Source organism: Danio rerio, chromosome 19 (assembly GCF_049306965.1).
Source record: "Danio rerio strain Tuebingen ecotype United States chromosome 19, GRCz12tu, whole genome shotgun sequence".
In the NCBI taxonomy this organism is placed as follows: Eukaryota; Metazoa; Chordata; class Actinopteri; order Cypriniformes; family Danionidae; genus Danio; species Danio rerio.
The window spans coordinates 20706573-20726963 of record NC_133194.1 but is presented as its reverse complement, the minus strand read 5'-3'; the positions used below and the strand labels follow the sequence as shown (position 1 = coordinate 20726963).

General features: G+C 35.5%; 1 protein-coding gene and 1 long non-coding RNA gene across 9 annotated transcripts in view; one reads left to right on the top strand and one right to left on the bottom strand.

Moving 5' to 3' along the window:
• p3h4 (prolyl 3-hydroxylase family member 4 (inactive)) overlaps positions 1–20391 on the top strand; it is a 78568-nt gene that overhangs the window by 23517 nt on the left and 34660 nt on the right. The gene's annotated exons all lie outside the window — the stretch shown is intronic.
• LOC141379057 (uncharacterized) lies at positions 4846–7472 on the bottom strand. The gene is made up of 2 exons (XR_012395009.1): positions 7398–7472; positions 4846–7180 (listed from the first exon to the last, which is right to left on the bottom strand). It is a non-coding gene; the product is annotated as an uncharacterized lncRNA (long non-coding RNA).

The following is a 20391-nucleotide window of genomic DNA, read 5'->3' as shown; positions in this document are numbered from 1 at the left end:
GTTTGGTATACCCCAGTTGGTGCGATGACACGCGAACAAAATGGCGACGGTTGGCCACGCCTACAGGCAGCTTCTTTTAGGTTCTTCAGAAACCTATGGGTGATGTCACAAATTCTGCATCCATATCTTTTAGTCTATGTGTTTAGCACATGGTTTGTGATTACATGCACCACGTGCTTTAGTGTTGTCTTTCATGTGAACACGCAGTTAATGAGTTCTCTCATTGGCTGCGTGTTCTAGTCCTGTTTTTTATGTGAGCACATGGCTTGTATTGTCTCTGTGTCATGTGCTCTTGTCTAGTCCCACTCTCCTTGTTAACTCCTTATTAGTTTATTAAGTTTACCTGTTTGTTTGACAATTATTTCTCCTTAGTTATTTATAGTCTCCTCACATCTGCTGTCCTGTGTAGGACGGTAGAATCTGAAGACAAAAAAAAAAAACAATGAAAATTGGTTATGTTTAAACAAGTATTTGCATTAGCAACATGCATTATCCCCTAGCGTTGGGTACCTTGGTAACCTTGGTAAGCGGTATGTACCGGATCAAATCAGCATATGAATTTTGGTGCTTAGGGAACGTATGAGTGCAGTACAGTGCATTCAGCCTGGTTTTCGGTAAGCGAGAGTGATCAACACGCATGATCACGTTCATCAAATTTGCTTAAACTAACCATTTTAAAGCATATTTTAGAAGCAAGGACTCTGAAACAGCAACGAGTTTTACAAAAGTTGCGTGTAAGGGGGAAACATGTCAAACTTAATGACACATTTGAGGGCTCAAAGGTAGAGGAATGCCTCTCTTGCGTGCAGGTGTCACGTGCAATCACTCCCTTGGGCATTCCCTCTGGCGGCACTGCGCGCATCAGTTCCCCGCATTTGACAGAAGTTGATGCCCAAATTGACACAGGAAATAAAAAGATTAAACTTCAGTCATGTTCATGATGTGAAACGCTATTAAATTGTCTACTGTTGATTATATTAGACTTCTGTTTTCAATAGTGGTTTTAATACTGTTAATATAGAAAGTCCTGCTATGCAGAGACCATTATTAATCAGAAATCCATTGTACATAGTTTTACGTTAAGAAAAGGCTTCTTGAATTTACAGTCAGCAAGTACCAAAGAACAGATGTAACACATTTATCAAATATAGTTTTTAGTCACGCATGTAAGTCATATTCAACTCGTTTAGTTTTGCCTTCATTCATTTCCGTCTTCAACACGTAATTTATTTACAACACATTTTTAACCATAATAGTTTAACTAACTCGTTTCTAATATTTACTTTTTTTGTAATCTTCCCCATGTTGACAGTCAGTGCAAAATATTTTACTAGTTATTTTACAAGATAGTTGTATTCAGACAAAGTCCCTTTTAGTATTTTATAATCTTTTATTAGAAAGTTGAAATAATTGGTCAAATTGTTTTGTAACTGATTTGTTGTGTATATCAAAAATATACAGTAAATATTTCTAAATGAGGCTAATAATACTGACCTTAATTTTATTTAAATTAAAAACTGCTTTCATTCATTGAATAAACAATAAGAAATACAACTTTTTATGAATTCAGAATATTCTTTTTAGGAAACACTGTAAAAATTTTCAGAAAGATTATTTTAAGTGATTGGGAGGGCAAAATAAATTGACTTCAACTGTAGGCCTGTCTGTCAGTTTACAGGTGCAACAATGTGCCTTGATGTACTTGAATGTCAGAAATGTGTTCTCCTACACAAGTACAAAGTTGTCAAATGAACAAGGAAGATTATTTTGAGTTTAAGTTATTTAATTATCTTGTTTATGAAGACTGCAGAGTGATGGATGAAAAAAAAGACTTTGAATATATTTTTTTTAAAGTATTCTGTGATATACTTGTTAAAATGTGCTCCTAAAAGTATGAGGTAACTTTAACTCGAGCCAGTTATCGTGGTAACTTACTCTCTGTGAACTTAAGCTAGTCAGGAGCAGGTTTAATTCTCTAAACTCTGAATTTCTGTTGGTCTTTTTTTTTCTGTTGGTTTTTTTTTTTTACAGACAAAGCGAAATTTCTCGCCTTATAGCCTTACCTTTCCACCCACCTATTTTTATGTGCACTTTGGATATGCGCATAAAAAAAATCAGTTGATGGAAATGTCATGATGCACATAACTTTTGAAAATAGGCATAACAAATATATGCACATAACTGAGTAGGATAAACTTTATTCGGTAAGAAAAGTTTTGCGTAAACTACGATGGAAACACTTTTACTGAACAAATTCCAGTATGCGCATTAAAAAAGGTTTGTTATAAGAGATCATATAATGATGAAAATGTTTGTGAATGGACAAACCAGCACACTGAGCACATTGTAAAACGTCTGAAATGTTGTTTGGTATTTCTAAAACCATTCTAAAACCTTAAACATTTCAGTATTAATGTTATTATATTATTAATTATCTCCAGAGCATCTGGGGCGTGTAAGGCGTCTGGCTTAAAAAACCATCACGCGTTCATTATCTGTCTGCATTTGTCTTCTGAGGCACAAGCTGTTTATTAAATAAAGAAAAGATTCACACAGCTTCTCCTACATTCTGTTTTTACTGTTAATATTAGGCGCCAGTTTATCAGGTTTTATCAAGTTTTGTTCTTTTTGATTCATTGAATGGAAACGCAGCCATATTCCAGTTTTGCACATGAATTTAATTAGCATTTTTGGATTGAAACATAGCTATTACCTACATTTCAGTCACACAAAGAACAAAGTTGCATATGAGAATGGCTTGTCCCTTTTTAATAAATAATTAGCTTAAATCTTACTGACCTTCGACGGACAGGTAATGTAACTAGATTATTACTTGATACACAAACTATTTTAGTTCTGATTACATTCTAAATGTCATATGAACCTCTGGTGATGCGGTGGCGCAGTAGATAGTGCTGTCGCCTCACAGCAAGAAGGTCGTTGGTTCGAGCCTCGGCTGGGTCAGTTGCTGTTTCTGTGTGGCGTTTGCATGTGCTCCCCACGTTCACGTGGGTTTCCTCCGGGTGCTCCGGTTTCTCCCACAGTCCAAAGACATGCGATACAGGTGAATTGGGTAGACTAAATCGTCCGTAGTGGATGAGTGTGAATGGGTGTGAGTGGATGTTTCCCAGGGATGGGTTGCAGCTGGAACGGCATGCGCTGCTTAAAAATGTATGCTGGATAAGTTTGCGGTTCGTTCTGCTGTGGCGACCCCAGATTAGTAAAAGGTCTAAGCCGAAAAGAAAATGAATGAATGAATGAATGAATATCAACCTCTACCACTTGATCAGTAATAAAGCCAAACACACAAGTGCACTTTTAAATCCAATAAAAACTATTTTAGAAATGTTATCTTAAACTAATTAACGTGTGTAAAAGTGAGAACCTTAGATCAAACATTTCCACTGAACATTAAGGTAAGCTTATATGCATTCTTGTTTTGTCAAATTTGTTGTAAAAAAAACTATGCAGTAGCCTATTTTATATAATTTAATGCAATTAGATCTAAAATAACTTCAAAATTACGGCCAATTCCCCAATTTTTCCTAAGTGAAAAGTTAATAAACGTTACACATTACATTACTTTTTTATTATACTTAAATATTTTAAATGTTAACTTATGCATTAACTTAAGCAACTGTATTCTAATGTTAACTGTCTCTGTTTTACTGATGCAATGGTGTTGCTTTAATAAATATATGGTCATGTTTGCTATATCTTTGCATGAGCACATCAAGTTCAGCTGGAGAAAGAAATGCTGATGTCTTTTTTCAGATGTTGCCATGGTGACTCGTAATATCTGTGCTCCATTGATAATGCCTTTTTATAGCTGCAGTGTGCACGCTTAACTCTGAGTTGGTCTACTCAAAATTGTTTGACCAAACTCAGGCCCCGTTTACACTAGTGCGTTTTATTTCTAAAACGGCATTTTAGAATGAAAACGATCCGCGTCCACACTAGTGTTTTACCCAGCGTTTCTGAACTGCTCTCCGTCCACACCAAAGCTCTGAAAACGCACGTGACCACACACACACTCTCGGGCAAGCGCTGCAGAATTTCTACCCAGATGAGAGCTCTGCTAGTCGGACTGCTCATTAAGCATCTCCCGCTGGATCTAATCTCACTATATTTGCTAAACGGGATATTTCATTCATCTTGTTGTCTTTATCTAACGACATATTCCCTGACTTTGGTCATTGGAATCTATTACTTGTTCACAGGTAACGTGTTTTGGTTAAGCGCAAAGATAAGTTAATGATTAATCCATGTACATTCTGTATATTGACTGATCGCTTGCCTTTATTTCCTATAATGTATAAACTTATTGTATGTTATACTTTCATAATGGCCATTATCGCTTATTAAAACTGATATTCAGCAAAAGAGAGGGTGTGTTTTGTATTTTCACTAAAATTGAAAGAAGGCAGTGTCGTAAATTCGACGTCTAATCAATTACAAATTATCAGACCAGAGGTTTTGAATATCAGAAAATAGACTTTATTCTCCATAATAAAGCCGAGAAAGAGCAGAGCAGACCCCAGAGCATTCTGAAGTCTCTCCTGGACACCTTCTGAAGTCTCTCCTGCACCTTCTAAACTTTCAGTGTGTTTGTTACAATTTTTATACAGGATTATTTGACACACCCCTAAGTCTCTTTTTAACTCTTGACCATTTTTGAATAAGTTTCTAGTCTAAGGGGTCCTGCTATTCTTGGCTCTCAGCCCACTAGCTCATGTCAGCAGAGATGTTACAGGTCTGTGTCAGCAAAGTATAGATGCAACTTATGCAAAGGAACTAAGTGTTTACATACATTGTTATGATAGGATAATAACTTCAGACCAGAGGTTTTGAATATCAGAAAATAGACTTTATTCTCCATAATAAAGCCGAGAAAGAGCAGAGCAGACCCCAGAGCATTCTGAAGTCTCTCCTGGACACCTTCTGAAGTCTCTCCTGCACCTTCTAAACTTTCAGTGTGTTTGTTACAATTTTTATACAGGATTATTTGACACACCCCTAAGTCTCTTTTTAACTCTTGACCATTTTTGAATAAGTTTCTAGTCTAAGGGGTCCTGCTATTCTTGGCTCTCAGCCCACTAGCTCATGTCAGCAGAGATGTTACAGGTCTGTGTCAGCAAAGTATAGATGCAACTTATGCAAAGGAACTAAGTGTTTACATACATTGTTATGATAGGATAATAACTTGATAATATGTTACTCATTCTATCTTCTGACACATATAGCTTCATAGAAGTATTTAACATATATGATCAGTGCTTTACATATTCAGTTATTCTACACAATCAGTCACTCAGCCTTCTCCTAGTGGTGCTTCTGTGCAGGCACTCTCATCTTACACAGACATATCACTGTATTTTTAACACAGGCTGGCATGTTTGCTGCAAACACTATACATTTTGAGAAGAGAAAATTAACTGCTTTACACTTAGAAAATACTTCACACTAAGAGAATAGAAATCTTCTTCAATCCCTCCTCTTAAGACTTTAGTCTTAATATTATTGTCTTTTAACCCCAAAGTGCAATTTCATAATCCAGTTCTCTTAATTACCTCTATCTAGTGACTGATATAAGCCACATAGCTGTTATCAATTGACCAGATTATGCCACCGTACTTTGACAGAAGTCCAGCCAAACATCTTCCCTCTTGATTTGAAGGAAGTAAAAGACTGTTCTCTGTTTTTCTCTTAACACATCAAAGACAATAACGTTTTAAGCAAAAGAATTCAGTTGGTTCAGTGCTAGCTGCTAGTTTTCACACTCATGTAGATTATACTGAAGTGATATTATAATAAATATGCAAACAAAATCAATATGCAAACGTAAAAAGCATCAAATGTTGATCTTGATCTTTGCTCATCCTTGTTTCTCTTCTTCTAAGCTATCAGCATCTTCACTTGACTTTAAAAAGATGTTGATGGAGATGTGTGGTTGAGAGTCTGAGTTCTGAAATCTGCAGTTGTGCATTCATCATCCCTTGACTTGTGGCACTGCTGTATGTGGTACTCAGGCACATTATCAGAATCACTCTTTACTTTGCTCTGATAAACTCTTGCTTCACGTTGCACTTAGTAGTTTAGAGCTTTAGAATATTCAGGCTCCTCTGTTTCTGGTCAGCTTTCCCTTGCTGGAGTTGTTCCCCTTCGCTCCTTTGAGGCATTGGTACCTCATCAATGGCATCCACTTTGGCAGCTGTTGGATTTGCCCTCATCCAGATATGGTCCTTTCCTCCTGAGCTCTCCAGAGCATCCACAGATAGACTTGATCAGCTGGACCAATTGGACCTTATATCTCTGCCCTCTCACATGGCTCCTTTCTGGTTTCCTGCACAGATATCGCTTTGCACATGGCAATTATTTGTTTCTTCATTAAAGTCCCTACTGTATTAGACATCTTTGCAAACCATTCCAAGAGTTATGTGCAAGGTTATAGGTGAGATTATATGCAAGGTTTTATGCAGTTTCATGTGGTTTCTTGCAAGGGTCTTATGTGAAGTTTCTTGCAAGGTTTCTTTCAAGGGTCGACCCAATAGCAGTTCATGCGATGCAGTGTTAGATGCTTGTTTCTGTCAGTTTCCATGCCATCACTCACCAATGCACTTGTTAACACATTAATCCCATTATGTTTATTATTTTTCACATATTTCATTGAGCGTTGGTCTTGATGGATCATCTTCATCTCTTTCAGCCATTTCTGGTAATTGAGCATAATACAATTATTCTCTCTTTTGCTTTATTCATAATTTTTCATACTCCTTTAGATGTTTTTTATTTATTGATCACTTATTAACTTCATGAATACTTTATGAATGCAAACCCATTATGAACTTATTTCTGAAGGCATTTCAAAATTTAGGAAATACTTCTCTTGTCACAGATGTAATAACTATCCCTGCTTCATAATCTGCTCCTGATGCTACCTCTAATCATCTACTCATCATAGTTTCTCAACTGTGCTTGTTTACAGAATATTTCTCTATCTAGTCAACACCAAAAACAGTCATCTGTCACGTTCAAAATAAATGTTCGGGTGGATCCAATAGCGAGTGAACACAGTCAAACTCAAAAAGGCAGGTGTAACAAAAGAGTGAGGTGCTAAGGCTAGGGGAACAGGACAGGAATCGAACAGGAAATCAGGCTCTAGCAGAAGCTCCTCACGGTCCTGAGCACAGACAGAGAGACACACATGAGCACACGTAACGAACTGACAATGAACATTAAACACGTAGCACTTAAATAGTCACGATGATGTAATTCAGCTGGCGAAAAATCAATCCAGCGGAGTGACGTAAGGCCACGTGACCAAAACAACACACGTGGGCCACAAAAGCAAAACAAACCCACATGATCACACAGACATTCCGGAAGAGCGCACAAACCTGCAACCGTGACAGTCATCATCTCACTGTTTGGAGCAATGGTCTCCAGTCAAGTCTTTTAATTGAACTAGAGCTCTGTGAAGTTGCAGATAATTCAATCATCCACATATTGTGACAGTGTTCATCCTAAGATATTTTCCCTAATTTTAACCCTTTATGCATTCTGGTGTATACAGTGTTTGCTATTCATCAAGCTACACAAGTACAAACAAGTTTCTACCCTCCTCTAGTAGTTACCTAAAATAAACTCAATAGAAACTAAGCACTTAATATATTTACCATAAAAAAGAACATATCTTTACATACAATATGAACTTCAGCTGGAAAATCTTTTCTTATTGATTTTCTTAAATCATAACCTAAACATAATCTTGTTTTGTCTTCATATGTAATTATTGCCTTTAAATTCCATCAAAAATTATTAGTCATTTATACATTTATTACTACTTTAAATTTCAATTTAAATAGAAATGTCTAGGACAGATTGCATATTACAGTATCTAGATGTTTCTATTAGTGCTCTTATATTTTTACACTTTTCAATAGAGTTTTTTACCTATTTCAGCATTTAGTGGTTTTCTTTCTGGACAGATCTGCATCTAATCCATTTTAACCCTCACTGTGCTGGCTGATTTTATCTGCATCTCAGTCCTGTAATGACAATCATTTAGTGGGAATTTGACACTTCTTTCCTTTACTAATTTATTTTCTGATCTATATATTAATTCTTTTTTTGTCTTTGAGTTATTTTCTTTTGCTCATAATTATTTCCTAACACACTCCCATTAAACTAGTTGTTTATACAATTTTGATGCACTTTTTTATTAGCTGACTTAAACTTATGGTATGTTTTGTAGGTTCCTTTTTGCTCTGTTTTAACTATTATTCCTTATTAATTCCTTATATTGTTTTCTAAACACTTTTCTCTTTCGATTTTTCTTTTAGTAATTTAGAACTGTTACCTTTTGACCTTATCATGTCCTATGAATTAATTTAAATTGTTATTTCAATCTTCTCTTTAACTATAAATAATTTTTCTAGATTTGAATTTTTCCAGTTTTCAATATCCAATATTGATTTAGGCCATTCACAATAAGATTATGTTAAGATATTTCCTTTGCTTAATTTTAACTTCTATACTTAATTCAATTCTTATTTATTGTCCAAATTATTAGTTGCCTTATCAAAAGCTTTTTCTATTTTTCTTTAGTCAATCTACTGCCTTGTAATTTATCCTTCAATTTTTAAGGACTTTTATGATTACACCTATTAAAACTTAAACCTAAATTATATTAACATTCATCATAATTTATCATTACACATTTAAAGTTTCACTGTAGAATTTCCTTATAACACTTTTTCTTACTTAAAAATTTGCATGATAATAATTTCTCTCTCAAATTGACAGGAGTCTGATTTGATACAAGAAAGGGTAGCTACACTTTTGTTCTTAATTTTCCTTCTGTAATGCTTGAACTTAATTTGGACTTTAGGAGCTACTTTGAGATGGACTGTCAGACTATCCCCCCTCGCAACCTGAGACAACTAGCTCCAGATTGGCGCTACAGTCTTTTCTTTTCAGCTTTTTCCCCCTCTCTCTTTGGGCTGGCTTCTTTCTTTGACTCAGCTGATGTAAAGTTCTGGTGGAGCGTTTTTTCTTTTTGATCAGTTCATCAGTCTCTTGTTAGTGTCTCTTTTGAATGTCTCTGAACACATGTAGCTTTTTCAGTCCTCAGTAAATCCTGAGTATGCAGTGCCTGCATCACTGCTGTAGCATGTCACAAGTGTCAACAGCCATTTTGCTCTGTGTTTTTCAAACACCTTTCCATTTGCCAGTGCACTCAGATGTCTGGTAGGTACAAGACTACAGTCCCCCAAAGTTCATCCCTATGTCCTCTTAATTAATATATTTAGAATTTAGCTCATGGCTCTTTTTTTCCCATTTCCTTCATCAAATAAAGACTCCTTTTATCCATTTTTTTTTATTAATTAATTTATTTATTTATCGATTTTTGTTTACTGTTTAACAACTTATTTTCTTTAATTCTCAATCATTTTTATCATATGTAAATATGCTTAATTTTCTATTTGTTAAATGTTCTTATAATTAATTTCTTTGGCTTCAGATTGTGCTTCACTTATTTTTCCTAATTTATTCTAGTGTTTCCTCACTAGTTACATTACATCTTACATTGTTTTAATTTCTCTAACATTTCCATACCTGTTTTAATTCAACAGTACTATATGGTGGCCTAATGTCTAATATAACTGTTCAAAATCTTTTCTGCAATAGCTTCAAGTTCATAGTACTATTTTAACTCTACATGTTTGTTTACTTTAAGCATTTTTCCAATCTGAAATGCAGTTTTTAATTGTCAATTAGTTTTAAGTACATAAAATATTAACTATAAAATGTTTGAACTCACTATGCTGTTCTTTAATTTCTCCTCAGTGTCTATGCTTTACATCTAACTCACTGCTTTTACTACAAATAGCTGTTGGCTCAGATGACAGCCTGTAGCTGACTTTAAAACAGATGACCACAGTCAACTTACTCCACAACAATTTTTTATTGCACTTAAACATAATTTTATCTTTTAAAGCCAAATCTTGTTTTCTTCAAAATGTTACTGTTTTTTTTATCTTATATTACTTTATAATATATATTTTTAAACATCTTCTCTTTTAATTCTATTAAACAATGTTTGGACTTCTTTTTTCTCCATTTTCCTATGCTTCTTTTCCTTTTCAAAAATTAGCATTTTTGTATCTTAGATTTTCCTAATTACTTTTTTTTAAGCTTATTTTCCTTAAACATTTGATCATTACCTCTTCCATTAATAAATATTCATTAAATATTTCCTCTTCTCTAGTTTTTACTTTACTCAAATTATTGACTTATCTATTTTTGATTCATACTGATTTAGTAAATTTATTTCCTTATCAATTTAACAATTTATATCCATATGTAGTTATTTCTATGCTTCAATTTTTTATTTCTTAATATTTATTAGTATAGCTTCAAGTTGCATTTTTATTAACACTTTTTATTTATTAAATCTTATTCTATCATGAATATTTTCTTATTTCATTTATCTTATTACATTACTTTATAATATTTCTATTTATTTAATACTCTTATAATATATCTTTAGCTTCTATCGGTCCTGTGAAACTTTTGTTCTTAAAATAGACAGATTCTTACCACTCCTGAAGCAGACCTTCTTCCAGACTGTCGACATGTCAGGAATTTCAGTCACCTCTCTGCCTAGTTTATACTTAAAAACACTTCAAACACACAGAGATTATTCAGAAAAATGTTTAACTAGTATATTATTCTTTTCAGTCTGTGTCTTTCAAATGCAATATGATCTCAATTAATTTTATGAGGCTTAAACCTCCTCTGTATCACAATCTCTTCCCTAAACTGCATCACTCTCTATCTTATTGTTCATAAAATCACACAACATATGCAGTTTTTCTTTTATATTATAATATAAAACGATAATTCTTTTAAACTCACTCTTATTGCAAACATACTTCTAAACACAATCATACTTCTCACTCATCCTAACCTCATCTCTTACACTGTGTAACCTGAACCTCACCTCTATTCTAGTCTCTCTAGATCAAAGGTGATAGCTTCTAAGCACCCCAGCAACACAGACAAATACACAAATACTTACAATTACATAAATACACCTCACTCCTCTTGAGTGACCTGTCCGAACAGCCTCTAACCTTAGAGCTATAACCACAGAATTCTCCACTACACTCCTCTTGAGTGACCTGTTACTTCTGCTCCCGTCTTTACTGTCCTTCAGTAAAAATAGCATTTCACAGGATTTGTGCCTTTTTTCCCCCAGCCTCCTGAATAATAATATTTATTATTATTAAAACAGAACGGGTACTCCGAGGTCTTTGCGCGCTTCTCTCTCTACTTTATTAATCTGCTTTAATCTCTTAACTGTCACCACACTTTAAGAACTTCCTCTTAAAACTTAAAAATGCTCTATGCATATTCTTCATAATATTATAAATTTCCCAAACATGAGTAACAGTTACTAGTTAACGTTTATCCTATCCGTCAAGGCCCTCTTAGGAAAACACAGATCATTTGCATGCAAATTGTTATTTTCTTCTGGTATTCAAAACCCCATTGTTTTCCTTGTATATCTTTACTTTTACTTTTTTAGTTTTACTTGTAGTTCGTTATAGCTGGAGAAACAGTTTAAGTGACTTTTTTTACCATTACAAGCAGGTCCTTGGTAGAAAAAACACAAACGTATAAGCTTAAAATTGCTTACCGTTTTTTATCGTGGCCACATATTTGTGTTTTTCCTCCAAGCCCCAGCATGTCCAGTGTCACCCGATCGTCTCTTTTCAGCCCCACGTTGGGCGCCATTTGTCGTAAATTCGACGTCTAATCAATTACAAATTATCAGACCAGAGGTTTTGAATATCAGAAAATAGACTTTATTCTCCATAATAAAGCCGAGAAAGAGCAGAGCAGACCCCAGAGCATTCTGAAGTCTCTCCTGGACACCTTCTGAAGTCTCTCCTGCACCTTCTAAACTTTCAGTGTGTTTGTTACAATTTTTATACAGGATTATTTGACACACCCCTAAGTCTCTTTTTAACTCTTGACCATTTTTGAATAAGTTTCTAGTCTAAGGGGTCCTGCTATTCTTGGCTCTCAGCCCACTAGCTCATGTCAGCAGAGATGTTACAGGTCTGTGTCAGCAAAGTATAGATGCAACTTATGCAAAGGAACTAAGTGTTTACATACATTGTTATGATAGGATAATAACTTGATAATATGTTACTCATTCTATCTTCTGACACATATAGCTTCATAGAAGTATTTAACATATATGATCAGTGCTTTACATATTCAGTTATTCTACACAATCAGTCACTCAGCCTTCTCCTAGTGGTGCTTCTGTGCAGGCACTCTCATCTTACACAGACATATCACTGTATTTTTAACACAGGCTGGCATGTTTGCTGCAAACACTATACATTTTGAGAAGAGAAAATTAACTGCTTTACACTTAGAAAATACTTCACACTAAGAGAATAGAAATCTTCTTCAGCAGTTGTAGGCTCTGTTTTGTTATAAATATCCACACAGTGAAGATGACGCTCATACATGCAGCACAACGCCTCTACTTTTCTGCTGTCTGTTAAGTTGCTAATATTAAAATGAAAATAGGCAGTTCCTTAAATCATGTTTACATTTTATTGTTGAGAAAGTGAAACAACGTAGCCAGGGTGATGTGAATAAGGTTTTAAAGTACACTGTTCCCTTTGAATATTTACCCGTGTCCTCGGTAGTCTGTTTTCCATATCAAACTGAGAAGGGGGAGACTGCAGCCTTGATCAAACATGCGAGGTCTGAACTGACAAGGAGAGGATGCGAGACTGAACTGTGTGTGTGAGCTACTTAATATTGAGGAAAAGTCCCAATCAGATCGGCGAATGTCTGCAGGCCCGCCTCCGTTTTCAGATGTCTTCGATTTTCCCCATCCACACTGAGACAGAGCTGCAGCGCTTTAGAATGAAAACGGCCTCTTCAGCGTTTCCAAAACGCTCCGTTTTCGACGCTCGAGAACTCCGGCATAGTGTGAATGGATGGTGTAACCGTAGCAAAACTTATGCGTTTTCAAAATAAAACTTATTAGTGTAAACAGGGCCTCAGATCAGCTGTTCTGAAGCTGAAAACTCTGAATTTTTACTCTCTCGGTATGTCTACTCAGAGTTCAAGTTTAAACTCTGAGTTGGTTGAACCTCCTTACTAAAACAAGCCCCTTGACTACTACCTACAGAATTCGGCCTGAGCCCGACAGATACATTTTGATTAATATGCTTTTTAAAAGCCCGAACTCGTTTACAGCCCGACATTATTTAAATGTGCACACGCACACAGCTCTTTTGCCTTTTTTCATGAATGAGTCTTTTATTTGTGTTTTAACATAATTTATTCATAACAAACGTAGGCTATAGGCCACTTGGAAGTTGGAACAAAGAAATAAAATAAGTCCTGTGTAACATCGTTACATCTCTGCACTCTAAATAGGCCTAGGTACATACTGTACACTTATACTGTATACTGTATACTGTTCACACCAGTAAAAATAATTATTTCTTAACAAATTAAATTAAAATAAATTCTAATTTATGACGGGTATTTGGCAATAACAAAATAAGATAAAGGCTCTGTGCGATTTGTTTCGCCACTTCTCTTTACAATCTGGCATTAAGGGGGCCGTGAAGCTGATAATTAAAAGAATAATGACAACATAAACCTATATAGGCCAGCCTGATCTAACGAGGAAATGTAAGTATTTTACATTTTGTAAGTTTAGTGGCTAATTCGTACGAATTCGTACAAGTTCATTCAAACGAAAATGTACAATTTCAAAAAGGAGGCATGGCACCTAACCCCAACCGTCATTGGGTGATGAGCAAATCGTACTAAATTGTACGAACTAGATCGTACAAATTCTTACGAATTAGCCACTAAGCAAGAAGTTACGAATTGAGATTGCGTTGATACAGGCCTAATCTGTCTACATTATGATTTTATGGTTTAATTATTATTTTGTTAAATTTGAAAATCCTTTACTCCACCAAGATTATTTTGTGGAGAAACGTTATTGAATCCACTGTAAATAGCTTAAGCGCAGTCCTGTGTTCTCTGAGCAGCACTGAACACCCTTTCACTGCTGCTGCTACTGGCCAGGATGCATACTGTTCTAGCTAATTTAGCATGTTTTGAGGAAGATTGTTTGTATGATCGACCACCGAAATATCTTGAAGGCTAGAATGACAGTTCTTTTTGAACTGACGGCTGGCCTCACCGCAGTCAAAATTCACTCTTTGTGATGTCTCCGTCATCATTTGTTTCACTTTTGCAGGGATACATTTTAATGTTGTAACAAATGATTTTATCACTTTCTCATGCTAATCGAAATGCATCACATGACCGTTCATTTACTGCGCAAGCCCAAGCCCTGCCTGACCCAGTCTAAAATTATAGAAATTAAGCCTGAACCCACCCAAACCTGTCGGGTCCTGTCAGGTTCGGGCAAAGATCTTCAGCTCTAGTTAAGTTGTTAGATTTGTTTTCTAATTCCGATTTAGCTTGAGCTTGTTGTTTAGCTCCAGATAAACTGAATTCTCTGTAGCAGCAAATAATGCCTTTCACATTGGTTTTGTGAATGTATGCTTCAAGCACTTTCTTGCATTCTTCTATTGTCCAAACGTTATCTGGGTGAATACTAAATTTCTTTGTCAAATTTAGCCTGACTGTTATTATTGAGTCCTCAAAAAATATTGGAATATTGATCTGACCATAAAGGAGTCACTAAACCACCATTTCAGTTGTGGGGATCAGTCTAGTATTCTTTCTGAACATTTTGTAAATTTGTCATCACAAAGTAAAAAAAAAGGTAAACTTTTCTGATAAAAGTGTAGTAATTTCTTCTCTGCCGAAACAGAGGGTAACAATATTAGAACGTTGCTAAAAATCCCTGCCTGAACAAGGGATAAAATAAAATTAGCTTGCTAAATTTCTTTGCTTAAACAGAGGATCAACTTTTACTTCTATTGAAATAAAGGATAGCTTTTTCTGTTAAACAAACTCTTCAGCTGTTTGTTAACTCTTCTCTGTAGAAGAGTTGTATAGACTGGTCTGTATGGTTCTTTTGAAGGAGGGAAACTCGCCAAATCGAGATTGCGCTCAAAAGAATCAGTCTGGAGTAAAGTCGGATCAATGTATTCAAGTAGATTCAGAGTTGCAGTCAGCAAATAGCGGAGAGTTTGTGAAAATCACTAAGTGACTTCAAATTGCCGTTGAGCTAAAAAGATTCTGTCTGAAGTAAAGTTTCCTTGAGCTTGAAGGTCCAAGTTGATTTTCAGGTGGATTTCTGTCTTCTGTGGCAAATTGTTGAGAATATGATGATTTTATTCTCTATCTGGTTCATGGCACCAAGCTGTTGTAACAAAGAAATAAAAGGATGAAGTGAGAACCCTTTCCAGGAGGATTGAAAAAAGTAGAATTTCTTTATTGAGACATATTGGTTGATCTGCAGTCATACAATGTCTTCAAGAAGTTCCTGTGTCTTAGGAGGAGGGGAGATGGCTAAACAAAGCATGCAAATGAAGTAGGTAGGAAGGTGAATAAACTTGCAAAGTCACTGACCACACAAGTTTATCAACAAAGGGGTTTCTTTGGCCTGAAAGTATCACCTAAAGACAAAGGCAGAGTTGGTAAAAACCCTGCCTGTAGAATTTGCTTCACTTTGGCTCAGCCAGTAGTCAGAAAGACAAAGGTTTAGGGCCTAATCACACTATGCTATCTGAACCGTGCCCAAACCCGTTTCCTGGATCGTTTGAGAATTTTGACGTCCCTGGGATAATTAGTTTTACAAAACTTTTTCTGGTCTGGAAATACCATGTCAAAATGATGGCTTTTTTAAGTTTTTCATGACACTATGAACCTTGTCGGTAGCCAATTTAATTTACTGTATAAACATAACTACTTTTGACACCCTCAAAATTAAAAGTCAACATGAATAGACCCTTGAGTGAAAATGAGAATTCAATAAGGAGCCTTAAGGGTGACTAAAACTAACTTTCTGGCAAACCTGCAAATGGCGAACACCAGAAGCGCCCTTCGAAGCAATCGCTATTTCCGGTTTCGCTAGGAGTCGCAGAAAAATGACAGCCTCAGGACAGAGGATGACTTTCTCACTGTCAACTTTGCCATAATTTGGACATGAAGATGTTGTTCGGTGAATGTGTAAAACTGACATAGCCTAAATAAAACAGCCTTTAAAAGATGATACTGATTTGCAGAATTTGTGCAGAAAACATGTCTTACACAAAGCGTTTGCAATGTTAGGTTCCAGTAAGGTGCACAGCCAACAGCATAAGATCTGCTCATTCAAGCCATTCTTAAGCAAGATTAACTAGGCTATTTAACATCCAGCAGGATTAGTTTTATGTCAGTAGTCCCATTTGTAAACTGTGCTAACCTCCTCCCTTTTTATTCAGAGTCTGATATAGTGAACAGCGAGAAAGTTGCAAAGGCGAGTTGCTATCGGTAAATGCGGGAACCCTATACATGACAGGTTGTTTAATGCTTGTAAGGTTTCTCAAGTCTGGACACACGTTAGCTCCTACTCGTGGAAAAAATTAATTTTTGTTATTTATTTGAAGAACAGCAAATAAAATTTTACAATACAAAAATATACATTCCAGCGGGTAATTGTACTTCAAATACAAATAAACAAAGTTTAATATAACATATGTAATAATTAAATACATTGTAAAGTTCACACATTTTTAAAGTGGGTCGGGCTTTCTTGTTTAGAGAGTCTTTGATACTGGTATTATACAAGCATATTTCAGTCATCAATACCTTAAAATTTGGTTTCTTATTAGTAAATTTACATTTATGAATGTACAATTTTGTTAACAACATAAGCAAATTAATAAAAAACTATTTTCCTCTAGATGAGGATAATCAAGTAAAGCCCAAATGTACATTTTTTCAATAATGATGAAAGGTTTTGAACACAAAAGAATTGTTATTAATATTAATATCATATTCATTACAAAAATACAATTTAGATCAATCCCACTTTTAAATTTTTGCAAATAATTTGCTGGATAAAACCTGTGGATAAGTTTATAGGATATTTCTTTAATTCTATTTCTAACATGATATTTCTGTGGTAACAGCCACACTATTCTTCTATCCACCCTTTAATAACGACATCAAATAAAATTGCATATAAGGTACAGTAATGATTTATTTTTGGAAAGAGTATGAATAGCTCTATCATTACTCTTGGTATTTACTGTAAAACAAAATTTGCCAACATAATATTTAGTAATATCAAAAGACGATGCATCAGAAGGATGGTCTTATTAATACCTTTGAAATAATATAAATGAATAACATGTCTCTGAAGGAATTTAACCAATAACAGTTGAAAACTTGCTGGGTTATTACGATTTTGTAATGAGAAAGGACTTTATTGTATGAAAAGTATACCATCTTTATTATATAACTGACTAAACAAATAATTTTGTTGTCAAAGCAATTTAAAAAAGAGATTTGGGTTCGTATGAATTTTCTATTATTACAAAATAAACAACGAAGTGGGGATTATTATGCTTCTAGATTAATGACCATGATGAGCACTTGTTTGTGGAAGGCAGATTGCTTAACTGGAGTTTTGTCTATTTTAATTACTCATCAAAATAAAACTAAGACCACCAGTCTTTGATAAAACATGATCTCCGCTTTGAAGTGCAGACAGTATACGAACGGACTGCCATTCTTTCTTACTCAATCAACATCGCATTGAAACCAGATGTTGGGATGCGCTGTTTCGCTTACCAGAACCAGGAAGTTTGAATAAGGCCTATTACCAGCCAACGAGTCTTTTTTTTTTTTTTTTTTTTTCGCCATGAAAATCTTTTAGCTAAAACATGCAGTTTGTACTACTACTACAGTAAGGGATCATGTTTGCATATTTCGATAATTTGATACAGATTTTAGGCCCGAGCCTAAGCATTGATAATGATTTATTTAACTTCATTCAAAGAAACTGATGAACAGATGGACAGATCCTGAATCATGACTATACAGAACACAGCTTAGCCACAAGAGAAAAAACAAAACAAAGAGACCCTAGTAAGTTTATTTGTTTTAACTTGCTTCTGAAAAAGTTTTGCAACACTGTATTTTGGATAGAAACAAAGTTGTATACTTGGAGCTTGACTGAAACGCATGATCGCTTTCATAAAAGACTTTTCTTTTAGTTGTTTGTCTTGTGATGTTTTCAGATGGCTGTTATCCAAAAAATGCACTGAGCATACTCGCATAAAACAATGAGCATTTAATCATTTCACGCATAAGTTCTAAATACACCAGCTGATGCCACTCCCTGATGGGATGTGAAGAAATCCTGACAGAGGAGAATGATTAGGTTTAGATTGAGTGCTATCTGGATAGGACAAGACGTTAATACTTTCTTAACTCGCTGCCCCAGACCATGGCTTCTTGTATGCGCTCATATAGAAGAATAGTCTGACTTGAATAGGTGACTTGTTTTTGGCCGAAATAAACTGATAAGAAAAAGCTAAATCAAAATGACCAGAGGACAAAAACCCATCAGGCCTGTCTGGCGTAGAGTTGCATGGCTGAATGAATATAGATTATGTTATGGTGGTCAGTCAAAACCACAAAAGAGATTTTATTTAATGCCTACAAAAACGTATGCGTGATTGCCGTCACGGGACAGTGTGGAAGAGAGAGAGAGAGAGAGAGAGAGAGAGATTCCATTTAAATGAGAGGTCATGCTTCACTTGAGCTCCTAAAACTCAACAAATTTTTCAACTCTTGAAGGAACAAACCCAGACAAAACCTACACAAAAGTGAAGATAAACTGAATGCAAAACAGATAAACTGAAGACAAATACAAAAAGGATAAGAAAATAACTGATAATCAATTTTTATGCATATATTCTTGAAAACAAACAACTAAGGAAAGCAGTATTTGGGTATCTGGAAACATCTAGGAGGACAACAAAGCTACACAGAAGACGTTATCTAAGATCAAGCTCTTCAATCAATAATAAGGCAAGTCAAAATCATATAAAACTACATTATAGTGATGATAAATTGAAGATTTAAGCAAAAAGGATAACATTACTGACCATCAGATTTAAATATAAACAACTAATCAGCATTATTGTAAATACCAACAAGCATCCAGTAAGAGAAACCATCTCAGAACAAGCTTTAAATCAACAAACAGGGAAGAAAAAACCTCAAATTAAAGACAAATTAATAACATATCATTGAGTAAGAGAGAAGTGACAGTTAAAAATGGCAGCAGCTGCACCATCCTCTGTGCTCCTCCCTCACAGCCAAACCATCACATACCCACACAGAGTGAAGAGTGTAAAGGATAGGAAGACATACAAACACCAACTGCTCAGGACACACCCTGAGACCCTAATGGCCGACTATTGCCAAAAGGGAGACACATCCACCATCACTAATTTGCTGCTGTACACAGAAAATGGCAGTGCTTGGCACAAAGCTATCCGTCTTTATTACAAGAACTTTTAAAAACACGGCATCTGTAATGGAAGATCCAAATTTATGATGAGGAAAGTGACACCACCTTTTTAACTGTAAATATATACCATAATGGAACAATAATGTTTCAGGGAAATGATACGTGTCTCATCTCTGTACAAGATCAATTTAATGAGCTCCAATCACTAGTAGAGCAGGAGAGACAACCAGGCAGAGCAGACATCATCATTAAAGGGTCCTGACACCCCCCACTTTAGGTTAAAGTCTACTTCAGAATTTTTTCAAAAGATGCATGGTTAATGGGCATGGAGCTCCGCGAGCATCGGGCAGGAGGGGGTGTAGCCAGCAGGGGAGAACGTGAGCGAACGAAGCTAGCTGACAAAATAAGACAAACTGTGAGGAGACGCATGAGTTTATAGTTTACAAAGTTAAAATGCAAAGAAATGAACAGTGATTTTATGCCCTGTTACATTTGTTATTCGTAATTTCATATACACATAATCACAATTTATATAATTATAAAGATAAGTGTGTTCATGTAAACCCTATAAATGAGGACTTCTCCCTCAATCCCCATATCCAGCAGACTCAGTGCAGCAGGTCTCCTGACCTGTCTATTTTATCCATTAGCCTTGCTGGTAATCTGGAGGATTTAGGCAAACACAGCAGCACAGTGATGTGTCTGAATGTGAACGAACTCCTGATAAAAGACAGCGTCCGCCATTCTCTAATTCTCGTGCTGCTCTCCCGACAAAAATGCTAGCAGCACACACAGCTTTGCTGTATGATCGGCCCTGACAAGATCGCGGGGGAAAACATGCAACAAACCCCGTGGATCATGGAAACAAACGCATATGAGCCTTCATAAAC